The sequence below is a fragment of the Pundamilia nyererei genome, unplaced genomic scaffold (genome assembly GCF_000239375.1).
Source record: "Pundamilia nyererei isolate P.nyererei 1_Seehausen unplaced genomic scaffold, PunNye1.0 scaffold00015, whole genome shotgun sequence".
NCBI lineage: Eukaryota > Metazoa > Chordata > Actinopteri > Cichliformes > Cichlidae > Pundamilia > Pundamilia nyererei.
Genome location: NW_005187416.1, coordinates 2,043,781 through 2,064,022, shown reverse-complemented (window position 1 = coordinate 2,064,022; position 20,242 = coordinate 2,043,781). Strand labels below are relative to the sequence as shown.

At 39.5% G+C, this 20,242-nt stretch overlaps 1 pseudogene; it reads left to right on the top strand.

Moving 5' to 3' along the window:
• LOC102194386 (F-BAR and double SH3 domains protein 2-like) overlaps positions 1–20,242 on the top strand; it is a 39,490-nt pseudogene continuing 19,248 nt past the window's right edge.

Sequence of the window (20,242 nt, the reverse complement as noted above, 5' to 3'; positions counted from 1 at the left end):
ATTCGCTGCAGTGTTTTCTGCGCCCTGGGGCCACAGTGTTTTCAACGGGACTCAACTTACTACTTGCTGGACTCGCCATGGCCGCTTGAGCCTGCTGAAATATTCTTCTTCCGTTATCATTTGGTCGTAGCGTTTGGACAGACTTTTTTTTCAGACATACTTTCGCCTTCTTTTTCGTAGTTTTTATGTCAAGGAACAAGGATGCAGCCTCCGCCGAGAAAGGTGAGTTTTTTGCCGTTGTAGCCCCCTGAGCTAACGTTACTTCGACGGACTGGTGCATATTTAATGGTTGGAAATTTATGCTTTGTTGCTCTTCGCCCGGTTTAAATGAAGAAACTCCCCTTTTATTCTCCAAATATGTCCTTGTTTGTTTGCTTATATGTCGATTTTGCTTTCATTACCTCTATAAATACCACCACAAGAGGAAAACTTATTTTAAAAGACTCCCATGTGCCACTTTTTTAAGGGAGAATAGCCCCGTTAACGTGCCCCGTTCCCTCTCGAACGGAGAAAGAGTCCTACTAAAGTGACAGCTAAAATTAATAAATGCATCCGCAAAAGTGCGCACATCTTAGAAAAAGTTTATTTTGTTTAAATAAATAATATTACGGAGATTTTGTTTTACATCGGCTCAAAACTGATCCAGCTAAGCAACGCTTAAGTTCAAGTAAATGCCACTTTGGCTCCCTCCTGTCCCGCTGCCACCCGCTAGTTAAGAGGAGCAGAGTTGGGGGGGGTGAAAAGCTGGAAGAAGGTCCTCATTTTATCCAACGCAGATACAAGTTGTGCTTTTATGTGTGCCGATTTTAAGAGGAGGACTAACCTTATTGTAAAACTTACAAGTCAAGTTAAGAACTGTGATGCAAATATTCCTGTAGCTCCGGGAGAGTCAGTTGACAGATACTAGTACGGAGTTTTGTGGAATTTTTTTCTCTCTAACAAAAAGTCTGTGTGCGGAAGAAAAGCACTCGTTGGCTTAAAATGGTGTATTTAAAGCTTAAAACAGCTCAGTAGGTGTTAAAGTATAGATTAGTTCTAAGTGTTTTATTACAGAAATAAGCATGAAAGCAAACAAATCTCTGCAAAGTCGGCCTCTATGCGAAAAAATGTTCTTGTGGGATCATATTTCAATAACAAGACTCAACAGCAGGGCAGTTTTTTTAACCACAGGACATTTTGTAAATATAAAGCTGTTAGGTTTTGGTTAATTTTTGTTTTGTATTTGGAGCTTTATGGAGCGTTTAAAGATTTTTTTAATGTGTTTGGACATTTTGCATGACCCCCATGAAGGGTGATGTAATTGTAAAAATCTGTGTTTTTCCTGCTGATGCCCTAGGGAAAAACTTTTTAACTGTTACACAAGCAGTCCGTGTAACATACTGATAGCTTGAAAATATAATTTACAGTGGCAGCAGTGTTGATTATTTTGGATTTTTTCTATGTTTTTGCAAATTGTTTATTAAGGTAAAGCATCTTTGACGACTTTTTATCTAGTTCATGTTATTTTAGCTGAGGTTCCTGGCCTCTGTACTCGCTCATGAAGGAATAAAGGCACTGCCTGCTCTCCCTTTTATTGTACTTAATAGTTTCGCACCCAAGGATCAACCTAAAGATACTGAATCATATCTGTAAGAAGATATTAATTAATAACAATGATTTATTCTCACACAGCCACAAAATGTATAATAAAACAAATTTAATTCTGCTTGTAATTGTGTTATTAGCAGATTGTTTTGACATTTTTGGACAAACAAGACACTAATGAGGCCTTGCTTTCTATCTTGTGTTCCTTGGACTCTTAGTTAGCTAAAAGTTTATCTAAAGAATTATCTTAGACTAAAGACACAACATTGATTTCTTTATTGATCAGTACGCTACCTTTGTGTGGTACTTTGGTCCATAAAGCATTAAAAAAATCAAAAATATCCATCAGAAATGCCTTAAAGCATACATTGTATCATTAGATTGCTTATTTTATTCTCTCTTTGCTCGCAGACTAAACAAAAATAGATCATCAGAATATCTGATTGCTTTTCGGCCTGATGACTGGAATAATTAACTAATTTCTCCACCTTTTACTAGCTCTCAGTAAGTCATTTCTTTATAATTAAATTGCAAGATGTGTTAAGCATCGTGTTATTAAACTTACTTATGATATTTTCAGTTATTTGTTTTTGTTATAAAATGAAAACTGGGTGATGGATCGTGTTATTTATGTGGGATGGGAATGAAACACACTATATTTTGAGTTAAGAACATATATATTTTTCCTAAGATGTCAGCTAAATATCCAGAAGTGCACTGATGGTGAGAGGATGAAGTGGTTATTTTAAAATTTTGGTTTTTGCCTGTGTTTTAGAAGCTTGGAAAACACATCAGATTTGACATGGCCAGGCTTTATTATGCATTATCTGGTTCGACAAAACCGACACCCCTGGCCGAAAGTAATTGGCCAGGGGTGTCGGTTTTGTCGAACCAGATAATGGTGGTTTAACTTTCTCCATCTACATCAGTCAAACATTATCAGAGGAGCTGGTGATAGGGATCTAAGACAATACGCCAGAAAAAAATAAAGCTGTAATGAATCAGGAAAGAAATGTTGCACAAATGTGTCCAGCTGTGTAAAATAGACCTGCAGCAGATTAGAACCAAGCATGAAAACATTCATTTTCTGCATAACCAAGTGGATGCATGCAGATTCCAGTGACTGTGCGATACATTTTTATGCTGCAACTTTACAGAACTGCATTCCTCCATGTGTTGTTAGTAAGATACAGCTCAACAGGTTGCATGCAGTCCTGCAACAGAGAATCTATAACACACTGAGAACATGCTGTAAGCTAAACACCCACCCCCAAAATAAAAAAAAAAAAGGTTTTACACCAAAACTCTGAACATAACCTCTTACGGAGTAGGTTATGCTTTCAGTTGTCATGGTGACCTGGCCAGGTAAGAAGAGCTCTCCGAAAACGCTGACTTTAAGCAAACGTGTGTTGCTAACCCATTGATCTTGCTTCAGGTTTCTTGTTGTTGCTTTCTCGTATTTCGGCTGGGCATATTGTTTTGAACATCATACAATGTTAAAATAAAATGATCATATTTGATTTTTGATTTGTTTTGTTTTTTTAACAGATTTTCACTTTTGAGTTGTAATACAAAAGGGGAAAATTGACCAAAATAATGAGACAAAACCTCCAAATCAGTTGATATTAATAAGTTCATTTCATATGTATTTATACGACAAGTTCAAAACACTCCTTGTGGTCAGTAATGAGACTCTTGGTCTTTTGATTCACATCCAATTAGAAACCCAGAGAGACTAATTCTCACCTGGTTGCAGGTACTGCTTGATAATGATGGTTATCACTTCCAGTAATGCCAATTATGAGCTAAGCTGAATCAGCTCATAATTAAGCTGAATCTACCCTCTAGAGGTGCTCCTGTTGTGATTGTGCAGGATGAAATCTCCTTGGTCTACCTGTATGAGGTTAAGAAGAAGCAGAAGACAGCTTTAAGGTGTTTCTAATGAGCCTTATTCTGTTCCCCTGTTCAGGTCCGGGTCACCCAGGAGTTGAAACACATTCATGCTGAGCAGATGAGCAGATTACAGATCAAACACCAGACAGAGTGTGACCTGCTCGAAGACCTGAGGTAAGCAAACACAGGTGCATCACAGGGTACCTATTAAATGCCAAGATGATTTTTCTGAAGAGGTAAAACAGTTTCAGACTGGTCCTCATATGCAAAGCTGTTCGTCTTCTAAAAGTAATTAGAGCATTTCCATGAACATGGCTATGAATCTTTTAATCTAGTAGCTGGAGATCAAGCGTTAACCAAACACCTCATGCTCTTTTCCATCAACCTTAGAAACAGCACAAAAAATTCAGTAAACATGATCACAGCAAGTGACAGCACTCAGTTGAAAAAGAGGTATTTTATTATGATTTGCTAATTGGAAGCTATTGCATTATTCACGAGAGAGCTGCTGCTGGGAACAGAGCTTCTAACATCCTTGCCTGAGTTTTAGGGTGTGTTTAAATTCCAGTATTTAAGGGTCAAAATCTTTGGCTTTGGTTGTAGCTTCTCCTCTGCTCTCTGCTCCATATTTCTCTATGAAAATGACAACAAAGCAGGGAAACTAAAAGACTCACTGCACTGAAATAAAATGAGTTTGTATGAAATAGTGAAATAGGAGTGTTTTGCACACACAGACTTTATTTGACCAGGCTGCTCAAGTATGTCTGGGGATATATAGTACCATATACTCAAAAAACACATCATTTTCTCACTGAAGAGTCTTGATATTTGAAACAAGGACACAGGTTTTCCTGCTATGTGTATCACAATTCATGGAGTTTATCTTAATTGTCCACCATGTGGATGATTCTCCAATTCACTTGTTCAACGTTTACTTAACAAAAAATTGTAGGGAGTTTAGTCGCGGCTAAACAGCTTGCTGTGACCTTTCCCATCTCTTTTTTCCTTAACATCTGCCTCATTTGCTGTTATGGCACTCCTCAGGTCCTCAGCTTCTTAGCTGCTTCTCCAGCAGGTCTCCCATTCTTGCTCTACAGCTGGTATTGGTAGTCCCTCTTATGCCCTGAGATTTCTTCTACCACCACAAGTTCAAGCACTAAATTAAAAACACAAATTTGCATTGTATTTTTTTATTTTTCCTTATAGTTATTCCTGGCACGCAGGATTGGTTAGTCAAAGCTGGTGTCTATAAGCATTAAAATTAGACTGTTTGTTGTTATGTTTGGACAAAGTGAAGCTTTGTGCTTAGCTAAGTTAGCAAACTTCTGGCTTCATGTACGGGCTACAGCAAAAACACATAACTGTAAGCCATTACTCAGTGCCGATTCAGGCATGTGCTGTTGTAAATATGTGAATGAATAAGTGTCCATAAAAAGTCAGTCAAAGCTCCTCAGAATCAGCAGATTTATTCTGAACAATGACCTTTTCATGGGATGCAAGTTTTCTTTTTATACTATGAACATTTTAGAAATTACAGTCTCTTGAAGCACAGAGGGGTGGGCCAAAATGTGTTGCTTTTCTTATTTGCCTTTTTTCATCTTTTTTGAGCCCTCAGAACACATTTAAGCACATTTTAGCTCTGCCAAAAGCTGCAACTAATTTAAATCAATTTATAGCCAAAGACTAGTTTTTGTTAATCTTCTCTTTCTTTTTTATTTAATCTCTTGATAATGGCACCATTATCTACCTACAAAATGACAATATGATGTGATTTTATTCTGTAGTATCATTCTCTTGTTTTCGTTTTACACACCTTAAAGTAGAAATTAAACCAATTATTTCTTCTTACGTTTTTCTGAGGCTATTTGAAGGTTGTTTTTCACTTTTTTAAAGAAACCAAATCCAAAAGTCAAAGTGGATTAGTCTATAAAACTGAGGATCGGGCCAAGTAAACAAATAGTGACACAGAGAGCTCTGTGTTCAGATGCGTAGGCATTTTAAAAGTTAAAAGCCAAAGGTTGTGGTTGTATCATGAGCCTTAGATTTGACAGCCTACTGGCTCCCCGCTTCCTGTCTGTGGTTGGTGGTGGAGCTGTGGACCTCCAAACAGCTGGAAGTCAAGGTCACAGAGAGCTGCCAGATGTTCTGACTACCCTGAACCATTCACTGTGGGAGGGTGAGCAACTTTACTCAGCCAGGAACAATGTGAAACTCTGCTGGTACAGATTTTTTTTAAGGGTCGCTCCTCAATCACTGACAAGAAATGATTCAGCAAACTTGAAATTACGTCTGGCTGTCAGCAAAAGCTCTGGTTGGGAAAATGGCCGGAAGTAAGTGTGGGGGTCAGTAGATAAAGGGAGCCTTGGAAATGCAGTGAAGAGGAAGAGAGGGAAGCTCCCAGGAAGTACAGCAGATTGTTTGGAGGCAGGGTGGAGCATGGAAGTCAAGTCTCGACATGTTTAACGACTTAATGATGATTTTGCTTCACTCGAATTTTTCCCAGGGCACTGACCTTTCTTCTTTTCTTAGACTTTGCATAAACTTAAGTTGAATTGTGATTAACTTCCTGTTATTGTGAGTAAAAAGTGCTGGTTTTCCATGAGCATCTCACAGAAAACCATAATTGAAATGGCAATAAAAAAAGAGCGGCGCCTCTGATATGTAGGATACAAATGTAGGGCTTTTTCTAGATGGTGTCATTAGAAACATCCATGTTAATTATCACAGAAAGAGGGCGGCAGCTAAGGGGATGACGTGGAATGGGGGGAGTAATAAAAGCTTAAGAATAATCAGGAAGCGTGGTCATTTGGTTTGAGAGTGTTTTTTTTTTAATCACAGTATGTTTTCAGATTCTGGTGGTTTCTGATGTTATTGCCACTGTTATCTTTATATAGGTTTAATGACTTCTCAGGAGGCAATTATGTTACAATTTCTTGTATAGTATCACAAAAGAATGTTGCTTTCACACATGGATGACAAAGTTCACTATATCCACAATCATTTTTCAGTACTGAGGTCAAAAATTATCAGTGCTTTAGTCTGTAATACCTCCCTAATACCAGGTTCCTGTACCCAACTTTAGTAATGCGGGTTTAAAATACCTGAAAAATGCTAGATGGGATAGGTTTGTGTGGGATACGTGAGATATGTTTACATCAGCAGATTCTTAATGATTTCTTGGACCTTTATTGTCAAGTGTTGCCACTTTGTCTTGAACAGGAGACTGGTCGATTAAACTGAAGAAAAAATCCGTCGACTCATTCAATTGTAGATGTGTACAAATATTGCATGTCTGATTATGAGCTACTGCTAATGTTAGTGTGGCTAAAATTAGCAGGTCTAGTTGGACTTTTTTTTTTTTGGTTTTCGAGTGAACTTGTCTGATATATCTGGTAGAAACGTGTCTTACAACAGTAGAAGTTACGTGATGTTTACATTATTGTTTCTAGATTTTAAGGTGCAATATTAAGAGAGTCTGTGTTCTGCAAAAGTAGGACGCTCTCATGACTCATCGTGTGACGCCACTGACTAGCCAATCGGTGGCATGCGTTCTGTTGTCGCCCGATCTGGCAAAAAGGCTTAGAACGAGCAGCAAGTACACCATCGCGTTGCCGTCCTCCATTGTTGTGACTTTTGGCTGCGTTGCTATGACGACCCCATCCACCTTGAGGTGGTACTCAGTAGTAATGGAAAATGACTGAAAGCGAGTCAAGCCAAGCCGAGTGCTTACTAGTGGAAAGGATACCAATATATAGGCGTATAGCTAATATCAGCCAACATATTGGCCATGCTGATTCTTTCTATTGTATATCCAAAATCCAATAATACTTTGTGGTAATTCCCACTGTAGTAGGTCTCTTCAGAACATTTTGCCACAAGGACAGGTACATACACTCAACAAGAAGAAGGCACATACCTCAAAGTGTCATTCTGACCACACTATGAAAGCAATGTATGTCTGTGTGTTATTAGATGACAGTGAAAGATCATTTTGACTGGAAATCTGTATATACTGGCAAGAAAATCTGAAGTTCAAGTAAACACAACTCATATTGTCTTTGCAATCCTGGTTTTATTTATGGATGCAAACAGTAGATTTGTTGTATGTTGTCTTATCCATAATTGTGCTGTGCTGTTTTACAAATGTACTCCCTTTTCTTCTCTTTAGGACTTTCAGCCAAAAGAGGGCAGCTATAGAGCGGGACTACGCCCAGGTAAGTAAATCTCTTTGTCGTCTTCTTCACGCCACTACTGATGCTCGTTAGCATCGCTGCTGTGCTGCCTTGTCATTTCTGTTGCTAAAAATACGTTTATTTGTTACGATGCAGCCCACCAAACACACCATATGACAGTGAGGTTGAGGATGTGGCCCTAAGAAAGCTTTTAGTTCTCATGTGGCCAGATAGCTCATGAATGGAAACCAGCCGCAGAAAAAAACACCACAACAGAGAGAAGAACAGCATCCACCAGCCATCCGCTGGCTCGTTTCCTCCTCCTCTGTTGTTTTTGCCCGCAGCTTCCTAGAGACGCCAGTCGAATGTTTGAAAATCCCCTCTCTGTTCAGGTCTTGCAGCCCTGTGAGGAATGTCCACCAGCTCTGTGAAAAGAGGGGACTCATCTGTAGTTATCTAACCAGCAACCTTACATGTGTGTTTGCCCATGTGTGTCTGGTGCTCAAGAGGTTTATTGTGAAAAGTCAAACAAACGGAAACAGGATTAATCTGTTTTATAAGCCCAGCTGGTAGCTGAAGGGAAAGAACATCAGCAGAAGAAGAGAAAATGAATGCTTTTCTGCAGTGTGTATATATCTGTTCCTGATTGTTCTGTCATGCTCAAGAGCTTATTGTCCTTACAGAGCTTTGGTTAACATTCCACTAGACAGTGCAGTGTCAGTATTTTATGTCAACTTTACTATCCTTTTGTTTAAGAAGCTAATTTCTTTTACTTCATACACTGTTGGGTAAAATAAGCTGATCAAGCTTTGAAATGAATACTCCGTGCCCCTTTTTTGAACTTGCAGAGAGGATGTGCACTGTTAGCCTGGAAAAATTAGAAGGGAAATGCCAATGAAAGTGATCGTGGCAATCTAACCAAAGACTGTTTTTCTTTTCCCTTAAACTCCATTGAAAAGTTGGTTTTATTAAGAACCCCACTGGCTTTTTATTAACAGAGGTTTTGGTTGTGATCACAGCTGTTGTGGACTCTAGAAAAGTGTTTTCTGTCACTCCAACTGGGTTCGTTGTTGCAGTTGTGCTGTTGCATCTTTGCTGCTCGCTGTATGTCAGAGATGAGAAGCTGCAGATCCTCGTTAATCTATGAAAGTAACATCTTCACTTCAGCTGTGATAGCAGCTTTTTCCTATAGATAAACAGGCTAATAAGTTTTTTTTAATAATATGTGTGGGCGTGTGTAAATAATTTTATTCACACATGCTCTTAAATATGTTTTACAGTCTCAAATGAAAATGAAATGCTGCATGACCGGAGTCATTGACCATGACAATAAGAACGTGATTTTTATTACCTGAAATGCTTCCTTTGATTTAAATGACAGCATTGACAGCCAGAAAAATAGCATTCATCTAGCTGTTTGTCTCACATAATTGCATTTAGTGGAAACATCATCACTGACCCAAAAAACTATTTTTTTTACTGGCCATCAGTTATGTCAAACTCTGTAGAAGGAAAAAACACTCTTGCAGCCAAGGCTGTTCAGTTAATTGAAATATGTGAATCCCGCTCATTGCCTTTGCAGAACTCCTGGAGGGGTCATAGGAGTTTGACTGTACAGTTTGCATGCGTTTTATGGATCTGTGAGGTTCCCCAGGCAATCCTTTTGGGAGTACTGCGGGGCCACAGGGTACTGGGGTCAGTGTTACACAACATCAGTCTTTGTATAACTTAAGTGTGAGCTGTGTTGGTGTCCTTGGCACAGAGTCAAGCGCATTCTCACTGGCTGTTGGCCAGTTTCACCCCCTTGTCTCCTGTATCCTATTTGTGATCCTCAAGGAGACAATCAGAAGGTGTGAGTACTGAGATCACAATGTTTAATGCTCGATTTTTGTGTTGACCCAAAAAGAAAAGAAAAGAAAAGAAAGTTACATTTAATCTTTATTATTTGGATTTAGATTTTTCCCATAATCAGTCAACCCTACCTGTAGCTCTCTCCTTAATTAATGTGCGTACAAATGAGTGAATCTTGACCTTTGGCTTTTATACTCTCACAAGTGGAAGATCTATTTTTGTCTAGTAATGCTGAAAATGTGTAATTTACCCAGCCTTTAAGATTTTAAATGGAATACAGGTATTACAAGTATAACTTACTGGGATCCTCTGCAGATTCTTTAATCGGGTCAGATTGGCTGAGGCACATAAATGCTTGATTTTATTTAATTATTTATTTATTGCCACAATTTGCCAGATTAATCAATGATTGGTTGGACTTTAAAGTTTGAAGTTTTGATTTGTGTGGGGTTTTTTTGTTGTTGTTGTTGTTAATGCAGGTCTATGGACCAATTTCCTCCATTGATGCTGTCAAAATTTCCAGTGTGGGTACATAATAGTTGCTCGATTGGCTTCACACAATTTTTTAACAATGGAGAAGTAAAAAGGGACTTTTGTGGAGGAACTTGATTGTAAGAGGCATGACAACAGGACTGGGGTAGTGTAAAGGTGAATATTTTTGTGGTGAACTAAGAGAAATATTTATTTAAACTTCTTTGAGAGAGACGAGTATTTGAAATAAGCTGTTAAATAAGCCTGACTTAATAAACCAGGTTTAAATGTACTAGGTGTGTATGGGCCACACTGAATTAGACAGCTTCAATACCCATCATGTGGACAAAACACACACACATTCAAATATATTGTTCTTTACAGATTGTAAAAGAGGAAACGTCACCTCACATAAAATACATTTTCCTATACCAAGAAAATAGCAAACTTCAAAACCACTGAACAACAATAGATTAATGTGTCTCCAATTATAAATTCATCTATAACATCACAAAATGAATTTGGGCTTATAGCCTCATAGGCTGTTAAAATTATGTGCATGTGATATTAATATTTAGAGGTACTTATCAGCTGATCTGTAGGTAGACTAAGAGGAAGTAAAGCTTTTAAATAAAAATCCCCGTTGACACAAATGCAGAGAGGACATTCAAATAGAAACGTGTGAGTATCCAGCTGAGAGTTGAGCTCAGGCTGCAGATGAGCTTCAGTAACCCGGTGCATGTGTGTTTTATTGGATATGCATGCCACAACGTTTCAGACATTTTATCCTCGCATGTTTAATAAACACGAGACCTTGACAGATCTTTGTCAGATGAGAGCACATCAGGTGGTCTTTTATAACATAACTGTGAGAACGTATTTTGATTAATAATGAATCACCTGGGTTTTTAAAAACTTAGTTGTTCCAGATTCTCAGGTGTGCAAAGTTCAGGGTTTTTTTTGTCTGATATTTGTAAATATTATGGCAGTAAGCTAAATGTCTTGGGCTTTAAGTGTTTGATCAGACAGAAAAAAGAGGTTGGATTAATGTCTGCGTGGGAATCGGGCATTTATTTTTTGCTGTATTCAAAGATTTAAAGGATCAGACGCTTAATGAAATGTTACTTTGAGCCATAAACAGGAGAACAGTAATCAAACCCAGTCTGTTTGTAGGGGAGTAAATTATGGCGTCCGTGTTTCCAAAATGATAATCAGTTGTTCTTCACTAACTATATGCATGATCTGATTTTTCTCAGTTTTATGTTATTTATCAGCCAAAACTTGGCAAATAAGACAACTGACGCCATCATATTTTCCTTTATTTGAGTATTTGATAAGTAGAAATCGTTTCCTTGAGCTCTGAGATGATCTGATAAGCTGTTTTTCAAATTTTCAGATGTTTTACAGGCTAAAGGATTAACCAATTAATGGGGAAAATGATCCCTAGATTAACTGATACCAGAAAATACCACAGCACAAAACATCCGTAATCAAAAGTCCAACGTTTTGTGACCTGTTTAAACATCATATGAAGTTTCTATGTTGGCTCTTTTGCTTCTTTACATGTCAACAATGAGCCTTAAACAGAAGAAAAATAAGTTGACTAAACACACTTAATAATATCGTCTCGTATATGTATTGTAAATTTGGCAGACTCATTAATCTTTCGTTGCAGGCCTGAAATGAAGTAAATGTCTTCATTGAGTGCTGCATTAGGTTCAAAGGTGTTCTGTGTGCCTGGGTTGGGCTGCCTCTCAGTTATGTGATCAGTTAGAGACCCGCTGCCAATGGTTGAATCAAAGTGGGTCAGAGTGTCTCTGGATTTCTTGTTCCTTTTGGTAACACCCCCCTCTTTCCAGTTTTTTCTACCAAATCTCTTTTCTTTATGCGCCTTTTTCTTGGTCCCTTACACCTGCAAGCTGCTATAGCCATTAGCCGATTGCTATTCAGACCACACGGTGTGATTTAAATGTCCCCCTCTGTGTGGCTCTTCCTCTGCCATCCTCACATCCCTCCTCCTCCTCCCCTGTCCTTTTTCCCATCACACCATTCAGGCGTGTCTGCGATGCTAGCTCAGTAGGCGAATCTCTCTATCTGCAGCTCACAATGGCCTGGTCTGTAGTGCCTTTGAAGCTTTGGCACCAAGATCACCAAGACCAGTGGGTTCAGAGTCCTGGCCTAGCCTGCCTCAGGAGCGCATGACAGGGCCTGTCTTTTCACAGTGGACAGAGAGGATAGACGGGCTCACATTCTTGATAGGCACGAGTTAAATAAAAAGAAAATGTTGACATGAAGTGGAAAGTCAGTTTGTCTGCACCCAGATCTATCCACTCTAAACTCTGTTCTGGTGGTATTGTTCCCCAGTTTAAGCCCGGTAATCCTCACAAAATAAGATGTTTAAATGAAGTGAAGCCAATCTGTTATTACTATTATAACTGATCTATAAATGAAGTTTTGCTGCTTTTTTTTTCTCCTGGTGTTCTCACATGCATCACTATATTGAATATAATGAGTTTGTTTCTGGCATGAAATTAATACAAATACATTTTAGGTATTTATTTTACTTTTGTGGGGTTCATATATTGCTGTATGAGATAAAAGTCTGCACATACCATTTGAAAACAGTAGCAAATGCTTCAAGCACACCACTAACAGGCTACCTGAGGCTGTTATCTGGAGACAACAGACAAGATTTGGGTTTTCATTTGTGTCCAGGGTGAGATTAGATTTGTTTCCCAGGTTGTAATTTGGGAAATGTGTTCCCTTTTCTGCTCTCCACACAAGTGTTTACCTACATGGGACAAAACCGAAGCCTTGGAGTACAAGGCAAGAATTGGGGCTTAGTGAAGGTAGCTTCAGGTGTAACCCTCAGTTTTCAGAAAGCAGCTCACTTTTTTCCATGTTAGATCGCCATGATAAGCTCTGTTGCAGACCTAACCTGCTGTGGAACAGGTTGTGTTCAGGATTAGAGGTCAGCAGGTACAAAACCACCTACTACTGACCAATAAAATCTCTGGAAAATATCGATCCAATCCAGGAAGATCTCTCAGACCACTGTGTGCAGATAGTGAGAGGTTCTTTCCCTGATGAGCATCAGCATGAAACATGAATTCTTCTTCTTCTTTTATTCCTCTCATACTCCTCTTGGCTGCAGTTTGAAAACAGTTTTATTCTATAAGCCTCATAGCTCTTAAATTAAATTTGGAAGCAGTCTAAGCCTGTGTTTTAATGTTGTTTTCTATTCTTTACTCTGTGTCAGACTGTTAAATGCTACCGAGCTGGAAGATTGAAATGATCTTACAGTCGTGTAAACATTAATTTAACAAAATAAAAATTGTAATTATACATCAGATTATCCATTGCCTTTAATGACAGAGCTGTGATAAGACTGCTAACTTACACAGTCAAACACTTTTCCAGCCTTACTGATTAAGGCTTACACACATTTAGACAACATTTTTAATAATACGCTTTCCCTCTAAGTCATACTGCTGCTTTGTCTGCAGCAGCTGTGCTGCTTTCAGCCTGTATTATGTGTTATACTGCCAAATATTTTTCTAAAATTACAGTTTTATCTTTGTTTATTTAAAAGAATACAATAAAATAAATATAAGCCCAGTAGACATATCCATGTTTCTGCTGCCAACAGTGCCTTTTCCATCTTAACTCGCTTGTAGCCAAATTGGGAAACATTGCATTGAGTTATTCAGTTGATAGCCACCTACATGTGACCACTTAGCCTGATTCATGATGTTAGGTTAAGGGAAGCCCGATAAGGTGACCTGGATATGCTGAATTTCCTTCATATTCCACTTAAATGCCAGTTTTCAGTGTAGCTCAGGCTGCTACTCGCCTGCAGATTCTCATCACACAGATATGTTTGTAGGATAAATAACTAGTACTAATACTCCAGCCTTATTATTTAAAGTGTTGATTATTTTTAATACGAATACTGTCGCTCCAACATTATATGTCTGCTGCTAAAGATATTCATGTTTGCTTTTCGTCAGTTCATTCAGGTTAGCGCACCTCTCTGACATACCAAACATACTCAGTCTTCTCCTGCTCTCACCCTGTCCTGCTATTTTGGCCCTTCAAAGGTTAACCTCACCATTGGCTGAGGTGGAGGAACCTAATATATCTCCAGGGCTGAATGTGGTCTAAATAAATTACATTTTTCTGCTAAAAAAAAAAAAGAGCCCACGTCAGCATAAAAACCAGCAAGTGAGCCAGCATCCAAACAAGGCTCTGGCTGACAGGTGAACGAGTCCATGCACTGTGAAGTCATTCCATAGAGAACATACTTTATAGTGAATGTGGACAGTTTCATATGGCTTACTTTTATCACAGCTGTTTTTACTGAGTTTACTCTATCTGTGCCTGAAGATTGGAGTAGAGTTTGTCTCTTCGTGCTCTGCCCACCCGCTGGTTTATAGGACAAGGTCAGGGAGGGTCACAGTCCTCTGAGTGCATCTTCTGTGAAGAAGAGACGTGTGAAATGTGGAGTGGTGTCAAAGGTGAAAGGTCACCGCTGCTTTTGTTTTTCACTTCCTCTTTTGCAGGCCCTGCAGAAGCTGGCAAATCAGTATTTAAAGAGAGAATGGCCAGAGACAGAAGAACCGTCAGACCACAGGTAAATTCCTTCTCCAAAACACACAGATGCTGCTTTGGACTGTTTGTTTATTGATTTTGTTTGTTGTTGTTGTTTTTGTGTGTGTGGGGGGTGGGGGGGTTAAGCTGTGGTGAGGGGTCCTTGTTAAAATTTTGTGCACTCTCAATCACATCAAGAAAATATAAAATAATGGCACGTTCATCTCATACTATGACAATAATTTCTCTTGAATTTAATCTTTTCTGGTCTCATTATTATTATAGACATGCACAAGTACAACTTTTTCCTTTTCTGCAACGATACCAGCGCCTTGGCTTTGGCTAATTGATCTAAAACTAGTGCTAAGTTGTGAATCATACCTTTACATGTAATGCAACATAAAATGGCTTTCCTAACTTTGTAAAATAAGATATGACTGAACAATACATCCAACTATATAAAATTAATAAACAGAGAGAGAGAGAGTCATCAGGCTGCTGCACACTGTCATTTACGGTCACACGGTTTCTCCCTTTCCTGAACTTTCTCACATTCATGCGTTGGGTGTGAAGCTGACAGACACAGCTGAAAGGAAATAGCATTAACTGAGGTGATAACATGTTGTCATACAGTAAGCGCAATAAAAGCATTACAACAAGTGTTACAACACGCCAAGGCCTTCCTGGATTCTACCTCTGACATTAACCCTTTGATCTCAAGTCATCAGTGGAAACACTAACTCTGTGCAATCAGAATAGGACTTTTTTTCCCCTTTTATCACGTTGTCTAGAATATAGTCTAGAGATAACGTCTACCTGGCCGAACACAATGACAGTGAAAGTAAACTAGGGAGAGAAGGCGAACCAAAGCATTGTTGTCACCAGATCTTTTACGTCGTGTCAGCTCACTTCAACCACAGTTTGCAGTTAAAATTTTAAAAAGAGAAATAAAATCTGTTGGAGCAGGTAGGAAATACCTGCAGGTTGCCATGCTGTGCTTCGTCCATCCTTTACTCAGCTGCCCTGCAGCGTAAGCACATAAAACAAAGAACAGCATAGAGTTGAATTAAATAGATCTGACCATTGTCACTGATACTTGATCCAGCTTTAAGAGCCAGCCTCAGACTCCTATTTCCATCCCTTTGGTTTAGATTGCTAAACTGTCTTTACTCTACTTCATAACTCTGAGAGAAGATACAGAAAAAACACTAATTATGTTTCATTTTTGCAGTAGTTTATTCTGCTCTGAGCTCAGGGTATCAGATATATCACGAGCTCTCCACCTGCTTCAGGTTGTAGTTAAAGTTGTTCCTCCTTTATTTGACGGAGGACCACCACAGCAGTGACCTAACCAGCATTCCAACAGCTTGATAGCAGCGGCTGAACTTTCAAAGTAAAAGCAAGGGTATTGTTCGACAATAAGTCAATGACGATGTTATCTCGGGTGATTGAAAAAAAAAAAAAAGAAACAAAAAATGTATTTGGGTGGTGGTTAAAACAGCTGGGCGTCTGAAACACTGAAATCCAGCTTGTCAAATGTCACATAACAGTGAGCTGATTATATCGGGCATGGACGTCATTTTGGCCTGTGGGAATTTATAACATACATTTCTCATTAATCACAAACAGACTAAACATCTAGTCTTAACTAATTATGTTAGTAAATAATGAAGCCTTGACTTTCCATCCTTCCTGTATACAGGTTGTTGCCTGTATTTATTCACACATTTATCATTGTTGGTTCAAATCAGGGAGAATTTTGGATTGTTTGCTTGTTTGCAGGGTCGTCATACATTTGAGTTCATATCCTATTTTGTTTAATAGTGCATCTCTAGCTGTTTAGTTACTCACTTACCATTCGTTATGGCGAAAAATGTCTCACTGCATCAATCTGCGTTTGTTTGTTTTTAGGAACATGTATTGTGTTTGGAGGGCCTATTTGGAGGGTATGGTCCAGGCAACGCAGTCCAGAATAAGCACATGCGACAACTACAAAGTCCAGGTGGCCGACGCAGCCAAGACGGCACGACTGCAGAAGGAGCAGCAGCTTAGGAAGGTATTGCAGGTCTCACTTCTGTCCTTACATTGACGTGCACTGCTGTACTGATGCAATGCAGGGTGTTTATCTTGTTTCCCCAAAGTGAAAAAGGGAAGTTGATGGTTTTAGAAGCATGATGCTCACATTGGTTACTGTTTAGACCTTCAGACACTAAATGATGCTGTTTAACCAGATGTTAATGGCTTTCGTGAACTAAATCCGAAGACACCTTCTGTCCTCAAACAACCACCTCAAAATTGTGACAGTGGAAGCTGAAGTCAAGTCGGCTGGCTTCCTATTTCATGCACACCAACAGGAACAAAGTGGCTTTTATTATTTTTAACACACAACACACAAATGGTGTGACATGCCCACACACTAATGATAAAGTTCTGCTTTTCATACTTGCCTGTTTCTGTAAAACAATGATGAAGTCACAGACTGCTCGACTGCAGTTTTCCCTGATGTCATTTTTTATCTGCCCTTTTTTCCATTTCGTGTAGTGCTGTCATCCCCAGATAGTGTGCATCAGTTATGATTGCAGCACAAAATGGGAAAAAATGTTGTGATAAAGTTGTTAAATTGCTATATAGTACTAATTATCCTGAAAAATAGTTTAAAAATATGATGTTAACCCCAGTTTGTTTATGTACTTTCTGCATGGTGGGGGTTATTTAATTGTGACACATGAAAGGCCCTGTTTAACATCAGTAAGGTTGATAAGATGGAAAATTAATCCCTTTCTTTTATGGGCAAATCAAAGGACAACATAACACCTAAAGCTTCCTAACGTTTGGCTTCAACAGCCCTCAGCCCAAGTGTCTGGAGAAGTTGGCTGACGCCAACATTAGGTTGTGGTGCCACAAGCTAAATTCCACTTCTGAGAGAACCATGGCCGACTTCAACAGAATCTGTCAGACTGTTTGCATTATGTGAAAGTTTCTGATAAGGAGCAGGCATCGGTAATTATCAGTTACCAGTGGCTGAACCTGTGGTTACACACAGGACCACACAGATGTGGTTTAAGACACACATGGGTTTGCCCATATGGTGACCATGTCAGTCCAGCCCAAACTGAAAGAAAACATAATATAAAATAATCATATTGAACTGTGTCATTGTGTAAACACTAAGTCAACATGCTTATGAAGTGTGTAGAAAAACTAAGTACACTGCGTGATTCGGTAGCTGCTAAAGGTGGATCTATAACTTGAAGTAATTGTTTTCTGAATTATTCAGTCTCTCACATCATAGGGGAATTTTAACCCTCTCTGCTTGAAAAGTTGGGATTTGCAGGCATTCATTTATGTGCAGCTCTATTAAGCTCCCACCACAGTTTTTCAGTCAAGTTGAGGTCTGGACTTTGATGGTCCATTCTAACATTATGATTAATTTCTTATTAAGCCATTCGATTGTAGATTTACTTCTGTGCTCATAATCATTGTCCTGCTGCATGATTTAAATTCAGCCAAGCTTCAGCTATTGAACAGCTCTAAATCTAGAGTACTTTGTTATACGGAGGAGTTCTGGAAAGTGCCCAGTTCCTGTGGCTGCAAAACAAGCCCAGAACATGACCCCTTAACTGCTGTGCTGACAGTTGGTTTGAGGTGTTTGTGCTGATAGTCTGACCTTGTGGTGATTTTGCTGGAACACTGACTCCTGGTAAGTTTGGGGCTTTGTGTTATCACACACCTGAAAGCTTCAGACCTGAAAACTTGCAAAAACTTCTGCTTTAATTGAGGTCAAAGGAGCTTGCAAAGAAAAGCGTCTGGACTTCTTTAAGTTGCTTGAAGACGTTTCACCTCTCATCCGAGAAGCTTCTTCAGTTCTAAGGTCAAATGGTGGAGAGTCCCAGATATAACCTAGTGGGAGTATCCCCCCACAGAGGGACAAAAGGACCCCCTGATGATCCTCTAATCGCCTGAGCCAAGGTGTGAAACTGGGTGTGGGTCCCAATCAGCCAGAGTTTCGGGTGTGTTCATTGTGAAACCTGGCCCCACCTTATCATGTGAATTCCTGAGGTCAGATGGCCCAGGATGTGAGTGGGCGTTAAGGCGTCTGGGAAGGGATCTCAAGACTGGATTATAGATGGCAGAGAGTTGGTGTCGTAAACCCCCGCCTCTGTTCAAAGATGGTCGCTCACAGTGGATATAGATGGCTTCTTTCACTCCTCTTTCAAACCATCTGTCCTCTCTGTCCAAAATGCGAACATTGGCATCCTCGAAAGAGTGTCCTTTATCCTTAAGATGCAGATGGACTGCTGAGTCTTGTCCTGTGGAGGTGGCTCTTCTGTGTTGTGCCATGCGCTTGTGAAGTGGCTGTTTGGTCTCTCCAATGTAGAGGTCTGAGCATTCCTCGCTGCACTGTACAGCATACACCACATTGTTAAGTTTGTGTTTTAATTGAGGTGATCACAGTTGATTAAGTAGCACCTGGCTACTACTTACCCTCTTAATTCGCACAGAGGAGGTAAGGGTGTGTTTAGATCTTTTTAAATAAATGACAGTGGAATATGTCATGTGTTATTATTCATCTGAGCTTGTAATTACCTAATTTATTAGAACTTGGTAAGGACCAGATGATTTTCTTAATTTTTGTTGTGCTCTGATACACAAAACTTTCACATAACTTCATGTATTCCTAGTTAAAGTTTATTTTGAAAGTCAGGCAGTTTTTGAGACGAGAGGGTGTATGCACTGAAAGGAGGACTGTTCAAGACATACAAAATGAAGGTTAATGGGAAAAGAGTGCTCACAGGAGGGAGCAAACATCTGAGCAGGCGAGTCACTAAAAAAGAAACTTCATAACTTCAGACAGGCTTGCCGTTATGGTGCTCCTGGAACGCAGCGTCACTTTCTGGTAAAACTCCATCACAACGATGACGTTGCAGAGTAGACATAGTCACATCTTCCTCGTCTTCAGGTCAGTGTTACTACCCAGTGGAAAGTGCAGGTTCTTGTAAACGGTGTAATAAACAGTCAGCCTTTGAAGGGCAGAGTTCACAATACTGTCTCCTATTATCATTTAGAGCTGCTATCAGCTCTGCAGTTAGCTCTGCACGTCTGGAGTTTTTTTCCTCATCGTAATGTCTGACGCCTCTGTGCCACGTTCTGGTTTCTAATGGCCACGTTCCAATGCCTGCAGCCTACAGTGCTGCTCTTGTTGGGCCTCACCTTTTTGGGAGTTTCCATCAAAGCTCCTGTATGTAGCGTGTGCCATGATGTCATTACTCACTCCATGTGTTGTATAGATATGCCTGAAGGGCATTTGCATATTTCTCAGTGGTTGCATGTAGATGTAAAAGCCCTTATTTGTTTTGTTTTTTGTTCTCGATGTCTCCAATTTGATGTCATCAGTGTATTGAGCAGCTGACTGTGGTCCAAGCTGAGCTGCAGGAGTCGGTGAAGGAGCTGACCAAGAGCAGGAAGAAGTACCAGGAGGCCGAGACGATGGCGCAGGCAGTCCGAGAGAAGGCAGAGCTGGACGCAAAGTATGATCCAAATTACTCTACTGTCTTTGTTAGACTATTCTAAAGTAAAAACCCTACATTTTAATGATAAGTATTTGTTTGTGGAAAATGGCCTCAGTAGCTCAGGGTAGTAATGGTAAAATGGTATCTTTCTTCTTTTCTGTACCAAAAATC